General features: G+C 43.2%; 1 pseudogene across 1 annotated transcript in view; it reads left to right on the forward strand.

The window, feature by feature from the left end:
* LOC110308020 (uncharacterized) overlaps positions 1 to 14,763 on the forward strand; it is a 173,916-nt pseudogene that overhangs the window by 109,961 nt on the left and 49,192 nt on the right. The window lies entirely within an intron of this gene.

Genomic DNA, 14,763 nt, shown 5'->3' on the forward strand with positions numbered 1-14,763 from the left:
TTTCTAGATGTCAGATCTTCATGATTGTGTGTGTTACTCCAGGCTGTGCCTTGCTTTTGCTTAGTCTACCCTAAAGTCCCGGTCTTCTATTTCTTCCTCTCCTCTTCACAGCTATTTATTTTGGGTGTCTTAAAATTTTTTTTTCTCTCAAAGTAGCTTACTTTTATGTATTTATATGTGTATTTTTTTCTGTCATAATACTTTACTTTTATGTATTCATGTGTGTACCTTTTGGTAATTTAAAACATGCATCATTTAAATTAGCATTCATTAAACCCTAATTTTAAGCTAAAGGTTACCTTTGCGGAGGCAGGTCACTCTGCTTTTCCGTTGCTAATCCTAACCACAGTGCTTTTTCCCCATATGAGTCCCTTAAAGAAGAGAACCTATTTTTTTTTTTTGTAAATGTAAGTATTATTTCTTCTGCCCAGTGTAGTAGCCCGCAGTCATAGTTAAGCCCTTCCTATGTAGGAAGCAGCCAATGTTCAGCTGTCCAAACGCAGCCAGGGAGTTAAATCCAAAGCACAGAAGGTCAGCAGCAGGCACAGCACAGATGAGCAGCTAGAGATGCAAATGGTAATTGAAAAAAATGAAGATAATTAGACCCATCCCCTGCCTAGGCTCTCAGGATTCTGGCTTTGGGCTGGTGTAACATGCCTTCCAGGTGATTTCCAAGCTAGTGGAATCAAGCAAACCACTGGTGTACAGATGCTAACAGTTGAGTCTCTGCTCACCCTGTGTTGCGTTTGTCATTGTCTAACATGGCAACACATTGTGAAGCACTTCACATTCATAAGAGAGTGTGTTGTGTATCACCTGGATCGCTCCAGTACTTCCATTGGCGTCTTTCATCCATACTAAGCCAGCTTCAGTCTCCTGGTGCAGAAGTGTAAACTTTGCCTGCTTCTGTGTTATGAAGTCTATCTAGGAACTGGGGGCAGAACTGGTGACCATCATCTTCTGGGACAGAAAAGACAATGAATTTTTTTAAAAGAAGATGTATTTATTTTTATGTACATTGATGATTTGCCTGCATGCATATTTGTGTGACGGTGTCAGATCCCCTGGAACAGGCTTGAGAGACAGTTGTGAGCGTCATGTGGTGTTGGGACTTGAACCTCAGGTCCTCTGGAAGAGCAGCTAGTGCTCTTAATGGCTGAGATTTCTCTCCAGCCCAAGACAATGAAGTTAAATATCTGTGAGGATTCAATAAAGAGACATGCTTCTTTAGGGTGTATTTTCAGAACTGGGTTTCTCAGCTGCTTACTGACATCTGAATCACTTGTTTGACTAGAAGAGATTTGTGATTTTATTGGGGTGGTGGGGCAGGGTTTAAAGGCCCTCCAAGTACAGTCATGGTTGCAGGCCCTTACCTGTCATATGAGTAAATGCTCTGAGAATTTAAGTTCTTCAGCCCTGAGAGGCCTGATCTAAAGTCCATTCTTGTGCTATCTCTGTGTGTGTTTGTTGTTTTGATTTAGCTGGTGTCCACTGTTCTGTGATCTCTAGGTATGGAGTGTCTAGGTATGTGAAATTTTGATTACGGTTTCCTGGTTGTCTGTAGGTGACATCGCTAGACTGTGCATTTCTGTAGCATGCTCGTGACAATCCCTTTCACCTCTGTCCTTTAATGTCACCTCTGTCCTTTTCTGATTATAAGTGGACTCAGCTCCAGGAAAGGGCCTCTCAGAGACTGACACTGCGTTTTGCAGCGCGAAGTGTTTTCATTTTTCTATCAAGGGGGCCAGAGCTTTCCTTGCGATCTCTGAAATTGTGGAGAGGAAAAGTTGAGCTCTGTTTGCTGATGGAGTGTTGAAATGGTCTACGGGAAAAGGGAAGGGAGACAAGTTCTTGGCAGGGTTTATCACCTGTCTCTCCCAGCCTGAGCTTCTGGCAAGCATGATTAGAAATTGACTCGTCTCCTCCAAGATTGCTAGCTTGCTTGCTGCATGCTGCCTCTCTGTAGTTAATTCGCCATCTCTCACATGTGTTATCCCCAAATCACAGAACTCATTAGAAATCAACAGCATGAATTTGGTCAGTCACATTTGCAGGATTAGCCAGATGTAAATCTGAGTTGCAGTTGGGAGGTTTCCTGTGTGTCATTTAAAAATAAATAGACCTCTAGCTTTGAGTATAAACAGATTAAAAAAGAAGAAAAAAAAGACTTTGTGGAAAACACATTTTATTTTTCCAGTTTAAAAAGGAATGGGTCGGAGGGAAGGTTTTTTTCTTTTCTTTGACATCAATGCTTGGTTTAAGTCATGTTCTTTTCATCTCCCTGCTGCTTGCATTTGGGGTAGAAATAAAGTCTCAGTTTCACCTCCCAAGATGAGGAAGTTTAACCATTGGTTCAGGAAATGATTTGTAACTGATAGCAGAGGCCTGAAGCGTGACTGGAGTCTGCCTGGTGAGACAGGCCCCATCACCTCAGCTGCTCAGTAGGTTGAGACAGGAGGGTCTCAAGTTCAAGGTCTAAGCAGGCTCTAAAGTGAATTAGTTCAACACCAGCCGGGGAAACTTAGCAAGACTCTGTCTCAAATACAGAGTTAAAAGAGGGCTGGGGATGTAGCTCAATGGTCCGTGCACGCCTTGCCTGAGCCAGGGCCTGGGTTCTAGCCCCAGCTTTGCAACCAAACCAAACCAAACAAAATCTACCTGTGTGGTCTCCAGCAACTGTTTCCTTCTGGGGAAATAAACATACATTTGTGTGTTTCCCAAACCACTTGGTGGAAAATCCTTACCATACAAGAGGTTATTTAGGTTGTATTGACCTTGACCGTGTTTGATTTTTCTTGCCCTTTGAAACAACACATTTCTCACAAAGAGAAACTGGAAGGATGGAGTTTTTATTTCCACGTGATTACAACATATGATTTATGTGATTAGAAAATTTCTGTTTTCTGTTGATATGCAAATTTCCTGCCAGCAGTCCTGAATATCACATGCCACCTGTTTCTAATTCCACAAAACCTGCAATCAGAAAGAATGCAAAAAAAAAAAAAAATCTGTATTGGCCGTATTGGTTAGGAGTCTGGAAAATAATCTACATCTCTAAAACCTTTTTATTTTTCGTGTGGGTCATTGTAATCAGGTCTGGATGCAAATATCAAGGGCTGACTTGATAGCAGATAGAGATGATGTTAAAGGTGATGCAGAAGCTTGGGGTCATGTTGGCTCCTAGAACGTCCAAATTTGAGTTACTACACACACACACACACACACACACACACACACACACTTTAAGCAAAAGATGGTTATTTATAGCCTGTCATAGGAAAAAAACGTCAGCTTAATCAAAACCAGGAGTCGCTGGTCCCCTGAGGATCATCTTTCATGAAACCATTCATCTCCCATTCCAATTGGAACTTCAGTGGGATTTCCAGTGTGCAAGTCCTAGGGTTTTTGAGAAGCAAAGATAATTTGCCTCGTTAGCTTTTATTTAGTGTTCAAAAGAAAGAACTGGTCAGCTCTGGCAACAATCCCAGTCCTCTGAATCCGCTCTGTGGAGGTGTGTGATTGAAGGCGTGAGGGGTGTGAGCGTGATGGAGCGCCTCACCTCTGCTTCCTGGGAGCCTGCTGCTGGAAAGAGACTATAAAATGCCGGTAAATGTGGCTGCAGGGAAGGACAAAGAGAAGGAGAAATAGTTCTGTCCTTATTCCTGTCATGTCTTGTCAGTAGAGCTTGAGAAGCGGCCGCTGAAGTGGGCGAGCCAGACCGGCTGGGCCCCTATGATCTAATCGAGTGTTTTTACTGGAGGCTAGTGATGCTAGGTCTAAGTGGGATTAATCTTCCTGAAATTTATTAGGCCTTGGCTTGACAGTGAAGATAATGGATGGCTCAGGTTCCATTTGGAGACTGTGGCATGTGCTGGACCCTGGGATTTTTCCTATTGCTTTTCTTCTGAGCATCGCAGGTTACCAAACAGAGCACAGGTGCCCTGTGACTGGGGCCTGGCTGGAGTCTCAGTCATCTGGAGTGTTTTCCCATTAATTGGTGGTTAGCATGTGCACTGTTTTCTCCTGAAGTGAGGGAACAGGAAGCTTGTTTCCTTTCATCCTCCTTCCTGCTTCCCATTTGCCTCCCCCTCTCCTCTTTCTCACGTACCCCTTCCTTCCCTCTCTCTTCCCTCTTTTCCTTCCGTTCTTTGAAAGATGAGAATGAGGTAATATTGGTCCCTGATTTCTTAGCATTTTTCTTTTTGCTCAGAATTATCTAGCTGATTTATAAAAACCAAATGTTGTCTATTCATTATTCTGTGGAGGAGGGAGGAGGTGCAGTTGTACCCATGTGCAGGGCACAGGCCAGCTCCTGGGAACCAGTTCTCTCCTTCCAGCATGTGGCTTCCTGGGCTGGAACTCCAATCACCAGAGTTGGCAGCAGGTTCCTTTACCTGCTGTGTTAGCTTTCAGGCCCCCTGAATGGTTTGTGTAGTCCAAGGTCACCGATAACTACTTGTTCCTTCTTTTTCTTTTTACAACGTGCAGTGGCCAAGACAATAATTTTGTTGTTGTTGTTTGGCACACTCTTTTGTACCCATGACTTGAATTCCTGATCCTTCTGCCTCCGCCACCCAAAAGCTGCTGAGATTGAGTGAATAGCGCTAAGCCAGGAAGGTTCAGTATTACAACTTAGGTTGTAACCAGCCCATCGTAAAACCTCCTGCTGTGGGTTGTGTCTTACTGCATGGTTGCTGTCTCCTCCCACCTTTTAGCATTGTGAATAATGCTTTAATGGACATGTGCCCATAACCCCTCCCTAGTTTTGACCTGCTTATCTATAAAAATGCCACTTTCCAAGTATTTGATAGTCTTTGTGGTAGCTTGAAAGAGAATGGCCCCTATGGGTTTGTATATTTGAATGCTTGATATCTGGTTAGTAGGACTGTTTGGGAAGGATTAGGAGGTGTGGCCTTGTTGGAAGAAGTGAGTCACTGGGGACTTTGAGGTTTCAAAAGCCCATGCCAGTTCCTGTCTTGCTCTCTCTGGCTCCAACTTTCATATCAGGATGTAAGCTCTTGCTGTGGCTTTAGCCCCATGCTCCCTGCCTGCTGCCATGCTCCCTTCTGTGATAGTCATGGACTCTAACCCTTGGAAACTGTGAGCTTTCAATAAACTCTTCCATAAGTTGCCTTGACCATGGTGTCTTTCCATAACAGTAGAAAAGTAGCCAAGAGTCTTTGATGCCTGTTTAATTTCTTAAACATATTAATTTTGCCGGGTAGTAGTGGCACACACCTTTAATCCCAGCACTTGGAAGGCAGAGGCAGGAGGATTTCTGAGTTCGAGGCCAGCCTGGTGTACAGAGTGAGTTCCAGGACAGCCAGGGCTATACAGAGAAACCTTGGTCTTGAAAAAAACTGATAAAAAATATTAATTTTATAATAAATGTTTTTATTTGAGTGATCAACATACATCGTGGTCCACATAGATTGTGAATGCCCGCCCAGCTTTTGAAGACAGGTAAACATGGCAATGAAGATGCTTCTGAGAAGTCATGTGGGTAAAGGAAAGCACTCACTCGCTTTGCAAAAGACTCCTGGAAAAGCCATGTGCAAAATTCTCACATAGAAGGAATGCTGTTGCATGATACCCAGAGTAATTAAGCTGTAACGTGATTTGCAGGATTTACATCCATTGTGGAGCTGGGGAGCTGAATCACGGGGTAAAGTGTGTATTGTGCACGTTTGGGACCTGAGCTCAGATCCATGGCACCCACGGAAATACCTCAGGAAGGTGGCATGTGTCTGCAGTGCCACCACTGGAGGGTAGAGACAGGAGAACCATGGCAGCTCACTGGCCAGCTGACCTGTTTGAGACTGTGACCTCCAGGTTCAGTGAGAGACTGTGTCATTGAAGAAGTAAGGTTAGAGCAAGAGCGGACACCAGGCATGAACCTCCGTCTTCCACATACATTAAGGCAGGTGCACTCACCACCTCCTCTAGTGCTAAGGATCACCTTTTCTATTTGACAAAAGTCCTGCTGAGAACCATGTGTCCTCTAAGGCTTGTCTCTAAAGCAGGTTGACCACTCACCCTGGGAGCACACCCAAAGCATGCCAGGTTCATATTCTTTGTGTTTTTAATCTGTCTTCTAGAATATCCTGGATGGTGTGATTCTTTTTAGAATGCTCAGGCATAATGAGTTGGAGAGCATTGTCTTGTAGCCAGTTGATGATGTTGTGTGCCATGGGTTAAAGCTACGGGTGTTACTGTCAGCTGCCTTGTAAGCAGTGTGGGGGAGACGTTGGGTACTGTGCAGGCCTTAGCAAGTGCAATAACTCAGGGGATCCTTCTGACCTCTCCATGTATTTGATGGCACTCTGACTTCTTTTTACAAATGATAAGAGTGAGACAGAGAGAGGTTAACTTGTCTCAGGACCGTGGAATTGGCCAGGCAGGCACTTGACCCCACGTCTCTGAGTTCAGACCATGTGTCTTTGACTGCCGTGCCGTTGTGACCTGGTGCTTTACTGTTGATCTCATGGATAAACAGTGTGGACAGCATTCTCTAGAAGACAAATTATCTGTGATGGAAAGAAGAGCTTTTAAGGTCACTTCTCTGCATCCAAGAAGCTGTGCTATTCCTGGTGGTCACAAAGTGGCTTAGCAGTTTGCCACCTAGGATGACAGTTTCTTATGAACACAGCACCCTTCATTTCACCTTTAAAGGTAAACACAGTTCACAGAGAAGGGAATTTACAAAACCATGGTGAGTGTTTTAGGCTTTTGTTTGTGTGTTTGTTTTTGCAACTTCTTTACAAGTTTATATTTTATGAATACAAAAGAATTTACTAGAAGCAAGCTACACTTACAAATTTTTGTAGCAAAAATTTATCAGGCATATATATCACTTATGCCCATTTCTCGTTGAGGAATATTCTTTTAAAAATTTTAAAACATTTTTCTAATTTTATTTCAGTTTTGTTTTGTTTTGTTTTTGAGACAGGGTTTCTCTGTGTAGAAGTGGCTGTCCTGGAACTCACTGTGTAGACCAGGCTGGCCTTGAACTCAGAAATCTGCCTGCCTCTGCCTCCCAAGTGCTGGGATTAAAGGCGTGCACCACCACTGCCTGGCTTTTATTTCAGTTTTATTGAAGAGGATTGGTAAATAAAATTTTACATAATTCAAGATATATTTTGTGACGTTTTGGCAGACATTATATAGTGGCCACTACAATCAAATTAATTAACCCACCCCTTACCATGGCTATGTGTTAACATGTTGAGCGTGGGAAGCAGGTTGTGGGCACTTATGGGACCCTTGGCAAATTTTAAGTAAACAGGATAGCATAATGAATTGTAGTCATGGTGCCATTTGTATGATCAATGGTGGCACGTTTAGGTCATTGAAGGGACACCTGCTATTTCCTCTCACCACCATTTTACTACTTACATATGTACCAGAGCACACACTGTGCAGTTTCTGTGGGTTTCCTTGGGTTTGTCTGTTACTTGGCATCATGTTTTCTAGGCTCATCTGATCATCAGAGACAGTGAGGTTTCCTTTTATGTAGCTGAATGTTACTCCATTGTTTGAGGTGTGTGTGTGTGTGTGTGTGTATATGTGTAAGTGTAACTCACGTTGCTGCAGTGTTTTGTAAACACCACTTCTTGCTGCCTCTTAGCCTTTTGACAACAATATTCTAAATACTAGGGTCTAATGTAGCCTAGGCTGTCTTCAAGCTCACTCTGTAGCACAGGCTGGTTTTAAATTCCTGACCCTTATGCCTCTGTCCTCCCTGTGCTAGTGCACCCCACATCATTGTGGTTTCCATTTGCATGTTCTAGATCTTTCTCTTGGCCACTGAAGCACCTTCTTTAGAAAAATATCTTTGTGGGGCTGGTGAGATGGCTCAGTGGGTAAGAGCACCCGACTGCTCTTCCAAAGGTCCAGAGATCAAATCCCAGCAACCACATGGTGGCTCACAACCATCCGTAATGAGATCTGACTCCCTCTTCTGGTGTGTCTGAAGACAGCTACAGTGTACTTACATATAATCAATAAATAAATCCTTTAAAAAATAAAAAAAAAAGAAAAAAAAAAGAAAAATATCTTTGCTTTTTTTTTTTTAAAGTGTATTGAGTTGTATCAATTCCTTTTATATTTCATGTATATTTCACTTTTTGAATAAGTGATTAACAGAAGTTTTCTCTCCTGTTCTAGGCTGCCTCTTCATTTTAACTATTTTGTTTGTCTAGTGGATGCCCTTTAGCCTGATATAGCTCCAGTTACTTGGGCTGGGTTTTATACACTTTTAATGTCATATTCCTAAAACCTCTGCCTACATTGATTCTGCTGAGACTTTTCTTTGATTCTTCTCATAATTTTACAAGTCAAGGGCTTACATTAACGATTTTAATCTATTTTGAGTTAATCTACATATACTACAAGCTAAACCTCCGGTCTCATTCCTTGACATGTGGCTCACCAGTTTTCCCTGGGACCCTTGCTGAGGAGGAGACCTTTTCCCTTTGTGCTTCCTTTCCCTTCCTGGCTGTGTGGATGACATTACAATAGCTAAGGTTCCAGTGACCAATGTATCTGTTTCTGTGCTACCAGCAACCAGTACTGAGTACTCAACTTTGTAATAGTAATTAAGGGACTGAAAAATCACTTGCAGCTCCTTCTGTATAAAACCATAGTAGGTCCATTTTAACATCTCTAGTCTTTTTAAGAGAAGGTTTTAACTCCCAAGAATGCTCTTGGTAGACTTTATTTTTATTTAAATTTTTGTTTTGTTTTGTTTTTTTGAGCCAGGGTGCTGGGATTAAAGGCATGTGCCACCACTGCCCGGCTCTTGGTAGACTTTAAAGACTTCATTGCAACTGATCACTGAATAGTAGTTATAAAGTTAAAAATCACAGCTAGCTGCTGCGATTTTTTTTTTTCCTTTTTAAAATGTGCATTGGTGTTTTGCCTGTATGTATGTCTGTATGAGGGTATTGGTCCTCTGGAACTAGAGTTCTAGACAGTTGTTGAGAATTTAACCTGGGTTTTCTGGAAGAGCAGCCAGAGCTCTTAACATGTGAGCCATTTCTCCAGCTCTAGGTGCTGGGATGTAAAGATGGGACATCATGGTACCAAAGAATATGCACAGCCAAGTGTAAGATAAAAAGTTACCAATGGTAACTTTGTTTAAAAATGATGTTTGCAGAAAACCTGGTAGGTGAGGCAGGGGTATTGTATTCTGAAACCACCCGGCTTTGCTTTAGAAGTGCTGGGGTTATAGGCCCCCACCTTCAGAGTTAGCTATTTCTATTAAAAAAATTTAAAGGAATTTATGTGTATGGGTGTTTCTTTCGTGAATGTATGTCAATATAGCATGTGTATGCTGACCCTGATCCAGTCCTTCTCCCTTGATTTATTTTCTTAGATTTATTTTACTTCATGTCTATGAGTGTTTTGCTTGCATGCATGCCTGTACACCGTATGTGTGCCTGGTGACCACAAAAGGTCAGAAGGCATCCGATCCCCCCAAAGTGGACTTATGGATGGGTTTGAGTCACCATGTGTTTGTTGGATCCTCTGCAAGAAACAAATGTTCTTAACCACTGAACCATCTCTCTGGCCTTCTCTAGCTTCTTAAGAATGGCTTTTTGAAACACAAGATTACACAACAAAGTGGATTGTTAGGGTGTGTAATCCAAACACTTGGGAGGCTGAAGCAAAAGGGTAACGGTGAGTTAGAGGCCAGCCTGGGCCACACACAGAGACTGTGTCTCAAAACAAAACAACAAAGCACAAAATCAAATCAAACAGAGCCAGAAAGAGTTTTCCAAACATGAGCTCTTCACTGTGAGTAAATGATAATTATTATTTCCCTTCAGAGACTCAGCATATTTAGAAGTACTTATGACCATAAATGTAACTTCTCCAAAACATAGAGTTTGGTTTGGTTTGATAAAGTTTCTGGTTCCTAGGAGCTGTAGTGGGAGTCTGGGGTACTGGGGGAAGAAATGTAATATTTACAGAGCATCTAGTACACCACTTCATTTTGGCTTCCTAGCCACAGGCAGAATGGTACATAATAATGAGAAATTTGGGTTTCAGTTTACAATGAAGATTTCACCCCAGTGGTGGCTTGAATAAAAATGACTCCCAAAGGCTCATGGGAAGTGTGTAACAGTGTTGGAGCTGTATCCTTGTGGGAGGAAGAGTGTCATGGGGGCAGGCTTTGAGGTTTCAAATGCTTAAATCACGCCCACCGTCTGTCTTCCTGCTGTCCGTAGATCTGGATGTAGAAGGCTCAGCTTCTTCTCCATAGTCAAGTCTGCCTGCATGTAGTCATGCTTCCCGCCATGATGACAATGTTCTAAATCTCTGAACTGTAAGCCAGCCACCATTGAATGAGTCGTTGTCATGGTGCCACTTTATAGCAATAGAAACCCTGACTGGAGAAAGTAGCTTTCTTCCCTGCTACTCCACAGCTAAAGCTTTCCTTCTGTCACCTGGGAACCTAGCCCATACCTCTTTTCTTAACCTGGTAGTGGGATTGGTGTTTTGGTACACTGCTTGGTTTTGAAAGACTCATACTACAGTGACTTACAGAAAACGTGTTGACTGCTATGTGCACCTTAGCCTGGCTGCTCTTGGCTGTTTTGTTTATAGAAGCTTCAAGCAGGATTCTAGGAGGTGACAATCATTGTCATAACGATCCCCGGATCTGCTGTAGGAATCAAATGAAGAAACGTGTAAATGCAGTGCTGTGATGTCTGGTCCATGCAGATGATTAATCAGCAGTTGTCGTTGTTTTACTTAAACTGGGGTCTTTCTTGCACTTCATTTTCCAATATGAAATTATTAAGTAAATGATCATTTTGTAAGATAATTTGCAACCGGGAACTGTGAATTGGCCATTTTTTTATTCTTCATGTTCTGAACAGGTATTCAGACTTCGAGGTAAGCTCAGCTGCCTTGCCTTGTATGTGGTGTTCTGGGCCGTCCCTCACCTGACTCTAGGGTGGGGCAGATCATGTTCCCTCAGGAACATGAAAGCCTCAGGCTCCAGGCGCCATACAAAGTGTATGCCATGTTGTAAAGGGCATCACGTTTATATCTTAGCAATCTGGTTCACATACGCAGTGTGACTGTTGGATAGACAGAAACCTCTGAGGAGACCTTGTATGTCATTCACATATGTCCTTCTCTCTGTTTTTTTTTTTTTTTTTTTTTTTTTTTTGAGACAGGGTTTCTCTGTATAGCCCTGGCTGTCCTGGAACTCACTTTGTAGACCAGGCTGGTCTTGAACTCAGAAATCTGCCTGCCTCTGCCTCCCGAGTGCTGGGATTAAAGGTGTGCGCTACCACGCCCGGCCTTCTCTCTGTTTTCTTTTGGAAAATCATGATTTGGAAATGCTTGCCTTGGAAATGCAGAAAGCATTTCTAACCCCTTGCTCTTCGGAGTGGAGCTGTATTGAGGTCCCAAGATGGAAGCTTTAATTCTGATGTTATGCAGGAACCATCGTTTCTAAGAAGGCCCTAGAAAGGGCATCACTGCACCCTGAGCCCCTCAATTGTGTCTTCTTTTCCCCCCTCTTGAACTTCCTGGCTAAGCAGGATATTTACCCTGTCTTCAGGACATCCCTGGGCTTTGGCCCATGAAAACTCCCAGGAGACAGAGAAATGAACGGACTGATTCTGTGGAAGGCATTTCAGGGTCATCCCGAAGAGTCTGCATTTGAGGCACTTAAACGCTAAAATATTTGCTGACAGGTATTATTCTACTTCCAATGAACTGTCTTTCTGATCACATGGTACTACTGTGTTTTGCATCCAGAAACCTATCTTTTCCCCTTTAGTGTAGAGGAATTGGCACCAGTCTTAGTCACTGATAGGCTGGCTGAGATGTTACTACCTGTCACTAGTGATGACTGATGGAGATTCCTTAGGTAGAAGATACTGCCAGGTCCTTGGGATTCTGTCTTATCTGGAGTTTTGCTCCTTAGTTTCCAATTCCAGTTATGAGTAACTCCCTGTCATGCTAGTAGTAGCCATAATCACATTACAGCAGGCTTAAAACTTGTCATTTCTCAGCTCTATTTTTTTTTAACAGGGTAAACATTTTTATTGAATGTAAGATTGCTTTCCTTTATTAGGTTTTCAATGCTTTCACAAGGTTGCTTTTGTGCAGTCAGTACTGGACGGTCATGGTAGGCAGAGCCTGGCAAAATACTCTGCTCATCTCACACTCTAGAAGGAAAAAGGGGAGGAGGAAGCTGGGACCCCATAGTTCCCTTTGGGTGCATGTTTGCTAGTGACATTTGGGACAACTCATAGGGCTCCTCTTCCCAAGGGCCCAGAGAACCTTCTTGTGGTGGCATTCTAGAGAGTAAGTGCCTAACACTTGGGCTAAACCTTAGCAATAACCATTGTTGGAAAATTCAAATGTGTCACAGCTAATTCTAAGGCCATCCAAAGACCCAGAGATACTGTCACAGTTGTTTATTTGCTTGTTTGGGGTTGAGGTACATAGCTTCCTCCCTGTTTCTATTTATTCTCTCTCTCTCTCTCACTGACTGTGTATCCCAGGAACTTGATACACTCCTCCTGCCTCTTCCTTTCCAGTGTTGGGATTACAGGCATGCACTCCCATGCCTAGCTGTCAGCTTTAGATTCTAGTTCATTTGTGAGCAAACACTTCATATTAAGTTGACAAATGTGATTTCCTGGCTGTAAATAATTCTGTATACAGTAGTGATGGGAATCAGTAAGCAGGTCCAGGGTAGTGACCTGGGAGGGACTGGGAAGAACTCAGGTAGCTGGCCATCCAAGACTGTTACTGGAAATCTACTTCCTGTTTCCCACACCTTGACTAACTTCTGCCATCAGAATGAAAGCAGAGGTTAATTAGCTTCTGTACTGGAATGGTCCGTTTTACGGATTCATTGGCTCAGCTCTTGAAGCCTCGGCCTAGACCTCAGAGTAGAAGGCTGGAGTCTGTATAGGTCTTCTATTTAAATTCTTGTTTGTCGTACCCTCCTTTTGTGCTTCATTGGTCCTAGGAATGAAGAAGGGAGATAAGAGGTTGAAAATCAGATTCTCCATTTAGAGCGCAGCAGTACTTTGGAATTCTGTGTTGTCATTATTGGGTCTTAACTTCTTTTAGCTTGAGAAAAGCCAGTGTGTCTGAGCGTTATACACAGAGAGGGGGGTGCAGTGGGACCTGAGTTGTATGTAGCAAGGGCACGCATCATCTATTTGAGACTATATTTTTTGAGAAATACCATTTTTTATGCCAACAATTGTGATTGATATATTTGGCCAAATCATAAAAGACTGCCTATCTTTTGGTATTTCATGCCTTTTGAAACAATGTAGCCTTTTTTGTTTGACTTAAATGGAAGTCAGTGAGTTAGGCTATATGAGATCTCTATTTCTCTATTTGGAAATACAGGATGACCTAGGGTTGGTGCCAACTCATGTAGTGTGTGTGTGGGTGGGGGAAGGGAGAGAAAGAGGAGGGGGAAGAGAGGGCGGGGAGAGTAGGTGATTATATTCATGTGCCCATGTGCCTGGGGTCAAAGGTCAAAGTAATGTCTTTGTTAGTTGCTTCCCACCTTTTCTTTTTTGAGACGGGATTTTTCTTGGGAGCCCAAACTCACCAGTTGAGCCAGGCTAGCTGGCTAGGGAGCCCTGGGGCCCTCCCACCTTCCTTTCCCCAGCTCTTGGATTTCTGGAGCACACAGCTGTGCCTGTCTTTCATGTGGGTGTTGGAGATCAGACTGAGGACATCATATTTGCCCTTGCTCAGTAAGGATTTTATGGACCAAGCCATCTCCCTGAGCCTGATTTTTTTTTTATTTATATTTCAATCATTAACAGAACTATGACATAATCTTTTTCATTCTTTAGTTACTGTCAGTCATTTATGAAAGATCTGAGACTTTTTAAAAGAAAGATTGATTTTCATGCACAGTCACTGTGTAGAAACTTCTATGCTTATACCAGACCCTTTCACACCTAGGGTTTGTTGGTTATTGATTCGCGCAGTATTAAAACCAGGATATGAAAGAGTCAGTTTATCAGTATGAACTAGAAAACCCTAAAGAACTTTAAAAAGAAAGAAGGAATGAAAAAGCCATCTGGGGCCTGAGCAGCGGTTTGGGGTTTACTGATGCTCTGGTTGGCAAGCTGTCTGGGCAGCGGGGTCTAGGTTGCACCCTGAGTATTTTCTCTTTCCATTTGGACAGGCACGGAGGTGTTGAGTCTGTAATCTGGACCTTGTGAGAGCCAAGTCCGTGCTATGGAGTAGTTCTGTTTTGCACACGGTTGTCCTAATTTCCCCTCTTCTTTACTTGCCCACTAGAAGGGAAAAAAGTAATCAGAGGTGTTGCTGGGTGGAGCCCTCCTTTGATTGCAATGCCCCAGGGGTTTCTAAGTTAACAAATTAAAGCTTTAGGGCTGACTGAGCCGCTTCATCTTGGTGGGCGCAGCAGCTTTTCCGTGCCTTCTCATGTTCCTGCCCTCCCTTCCCACTCCAGAAAAGAGACTGAACTCAGAGGCTTTGCCTGAGGAAAGACTGGTTTGAGGAGCCGAGGGACTGATGACCACAGCTGCAGAGAGGGAAGGCCAGCATATTCTTGGAAGGTGTGGGATGAGAACCGCACTCCCTTCCTTCCCTGCTTTTGCAGTCATGCCTGGTGTGCCTCAGAGCTAGGATACACGGGCGGGGGAGGGTGGAGCGTGGGGAGGGCTAAGATTAGGGAGAGAGGAGGTGAAACTCTCCTGGGAGTTGGAGACCAGAAATAAACATCCAAAGGAG

The sequence above is a fragment of the Mus caroli genome, unplaced genomic scaffold, assembly GCF_978045245.1.
Source record: "Mus caroli unplaced genomic scaffold, Mus_caroli_1 scaffold_15, whole genome shotgun sequence".
NCBI classification, from domain to species: domain Eukaryota; kingdom Metazoa; phylum Chordata; class Mammalia; order Rodentia; family Muridae; genus Mus; species Mus caroli.